Below are 3,374 nucleotides of genomic sequence, written 5' to 3'. Positions count from 1 at the left end.
CCGCCATGCGGTCCCCGAGGCGGACGTGACGACCAGGCGGGCGGCGGCGGCGGCGGCGGCGGCGGCGGATGGAGCTCTCTCTTACCTGCTGGGTTTTTTTCGTGCTTGTCTCCTTCGCTTGCTGAGGAGAGAAACCCAAGTCTTTACCCTATTTGTTTCGCAACATAAAACACATTATCCGAAGGCAGGGGGTGTCGTCTTGGAGGCCCTCTCAGCGCTGCCGCTACGCCCACCAGGCCTTGAGGCCGAGGCCGCCGAGCACAATGGCCGCGCTCGGGCCGGGAGCTGCGCCTGGGCGCCGCGGGCCGTGACGCCCATTCGCCCGGGTGGCTGTTCTGGGCGCCACTGGGCCCTCCTAGGCCGCCCTTTGCCTCCCTGCCATGCCCAGGTGGCGGGCTCGACCTCCCTGCCCGCTGGTCAAAGGCCCCGGCTAATGGGTGGCCCAGGACCGGGGTTCCAAGAACTTAGGACCCACAGGGAAACGGTGCCGCGTGAACCGACTGGACACTCGGCGCCCCTCCGCTCGGGGCGGGCGCCCAGCCTGGGTCTGGGGGCAGGGCGGCATCTCCTCCCCAGCAGGCCGGAGGGGAGGGCAGCGTGGAATTCTGGTGCCTCCAAGGAAGGAAAAATGTCCCTTGGGAATCAGGGAGGCTGGAATGTACCTCAAGCACAGAAACACCAGGTCAGGGGTGTCAGAAAGGTCTCGGGAGGTGGGGGGGGAGGGGCGAATGATCACAGAAGGTTAGTGCGGGGAAAGAACCTTGGTACACATCCCTCCATTTTAAGTCGAGATTCAGGGAGAAAGGAGACCAGCAAGGTCACTGCCGAGAGGTCAGTCTCTTCCCCACAGGTCACGTGCCCCCGCCCCCTCCAGACTTCAAGGAAACCTAGGGAGACCCTGTCACGGGCTCCGCAGATCACGATCAAACCTCGACTGGTTGGTTGGTGGACGAATGGACACACAGAGAAACGGGAGAAAACAGGGAAGGCTGAGAACCTGAAAGTGTTACGTTATTTGCTGAATGACTATAAACTGTGGGAAGGCAAGAAACAGGATCTGTTCATCCTTTATCGCCCCATTATCTGTCACAGTTCCATGACAACACAGGGGTTTGATGAATATTCAATAAATGATGGACAGAAGGTGAGAAAGAATCTTGCAATAGGGCGCATCTGTTCATTTCTCATCTTACTATGTGCCCTTTATGGACAGGAAGTATGAGCAGCGGTTAAAAGCACAGACTGGGGATAAAGTAAGATTCCTGGTTTTGCCAGATACTGCTTGTATGACTTTGAGTAAGCTACATGAGGTCTTTGTGCCTCAGTTTCCTCTTCTAGAAAATAGGGACAAAACTGGACTAAATGCTTGTGTTCTCAAGTTCATATGTTGACCCCCTGCTTCACCCTGTGATCGTATTAGGAGGTGGGCCTTTGGAAGGTAATCAGGATTAGATGAAGTCATGAACATTAGGTCGTGACTGATTGTTGCCCTTGCAAGAGTCACTAGAGAGCTTGCTTCCTATGCCATGGGATAGAAGCGGAAATTGGCAGTTCACAACCGGGAAAAGGATTCTTACCACGCTGGCATCCTGATCTTGGACTTCCAACCTCTAGAACCATGAGAAATAAGTTGCAGTTGTTTATAAACCATCCAGTCTGTGGTATCTTCGTTAGAGCTAAGACAAATACCTCCTCATGTCACTGTTAGGAGAATTAAGAGAGTTCATATATTTGACCTGCTTATGTTAGCACCTGGCACATAGTAAATACTGCCTGTAAGCTATTATTATTAAAACAGCTTTGTGAGGTAGTCCTGTAGGAAACTAAGTCCTGAAGACACTCTGGTAATTGCCTAACATCCCGCAAATTAGTAACCGAATAATCTGGCCATATGAATCTAGGTCCAGTAACACCCTCTCAGGCACTGTTAGTTGTGTGGGGTACGGAGATATGGTTTATGCATCTAAAGAAACAAGAATAACACTTAAATAATAGAACATAGATAGGGCCCTTAATATTTCTATCATCCTCTTCCCCTTTCCCCTTCTTTCTTTTAAAATTTTTTTTAATGTTTATTCATTTTTGAGAGACAGAGACAGAGCATGAGCAGGGAAGGGGCAGAGAGAGAGAGAGACACAGAATCCCAAGCAGGCTGCAGGCTCCAGGCTGTTAGCACAGAGCTCAACGCGGGGCTCGAACTCATCAACTTCAAGATTATGACCTGAGCCGAAGTCAGGCACTCAACCCACTGAGCCACCCAGGTGCCCCTCCCCTCCTTTCTTTTAAACTCTGCTCTTTCACCAGGGCTTTGCTTCTATGTTTTTTAATGTCCCCCAGAAGACATTGTCTCATTTCCGTTCTATTTCTTTACTTCGTTCAGGTCTTTCCCCTCAGCTGTCTTGAAATGTAGAATTAGGTGAACCAGTTTATATGGAGAAATGAGTTCCAAGAGAACATGCATTTTGTTTTATGCTCAGCGGTTAGAACAATGCCTATCATACGTTACTACTTAATATTTGTGGAAAAAAGAAAGAAAGAATAGAGGCACCTGGCCAGCTCAGTGGGTAGAGTGTGCAACTCTTGATCTCGGGGTTGTAGGTTCAAGACCCAGGCTGGGTGTAATAATTACCTAAAAATAAAAGTCTTTAAAAAAAAAAAAAGAAGGAATGAGGGAAATTATTGGCATTCTGTAATTTCCTCATTTTAACTGACTTTTACTACACCGTATTCTATTTCTCAATACTTGTTTGTATCTGTGTTGTTCACCTGTGTATCCCCAGATGCAAGCACATTAAATAAGTGTTTAACAACAACAACAAATCCTTCCACACACAGTTTTGCTGTAACCCAGAATTTGAAGCTCTGCAGTCAGCTCAACAATAATAACAGCCACTTTGGACTGTGGCCATTTCAGGGAATTTGTTCAAGATGACAAAATGAAAGAAGTAAAGTGATAAAAAAATAAATAAGTCCTGTGGATCATTCTTCCCCTTGAAAGAAGCTGTTAACATTAGCTCTATATGCTGAGTAATGTGGCAATTAATCACCTGCTATATCCAGAATAAATGATTGATTTACATTAAACTTTAGCCCCAGAAAGAAGACCTTGATCAGCGTAGTCTCATTATGGGTCGCTGCAGCTACAGCAGATCAGGAACTGTTATGGAGGCCAAGCTTGTCAGTTAAACCACCTCTCTCTGATTTCTTCTCGTATATGACAGAGAAGGAACTCTAACAGACCATCTAGCTATCGACTACCTTAAGGAGACTGGAGAGACATGTGAACAGAGCACTGAAAATCCACATCGCTTAGTGCCTGGTGTATTGAGGGTTCCTTCTTTCCTGCTCTCATTGTCTGAAAAACTGCATGACAT

At 47.8% G+C, this 3,374-nt stretch overlaps 1 protein-coding gene across 1 annotated transcript in view; it reads right to left on the bottom strand.

Moving 5' to 3' along the window:
- The window catches only part of FBXL5 (F-box and leucine rich repeat protein 5), a 47,344-nt gene extending 47,129 nt beyond the window's left edge, over positions 1-215 (bottom strand). The window contains exon 1 of the mRNA XM_040487687.1: positions 86-215. The gene's annotated coding sequence lies outside the window, so the exon portion shown is untranslated. The remainder of the gene's footprint in view (positions 1-85) is intronic.
- Positions 216-3,374: the final 3,159 nt, after the last annotated feature.

This window comes from Herpailurus yagouaroundi, unplaced genomic scaffold (genome assembly GCF_014898765.1).
Source record: "Herpailurus yagouaroundi ecotype Mexico unplaced genomic scaffold, PumYag 28, whole genome shotgun sequence".
Taxonomy (NCBI): domain Eukaryota; kingdom Metazoa; phylum Chordata; class Mammalia; order Carnivora; family Felidae; genus Herpailurus; species Herpailurus yagouaroundi.
The sequence above is the reverse complement of the archived record's forward strand: the minus strand, read 5'-3'. Positions and strand labels throughout refer to the sequence as shown.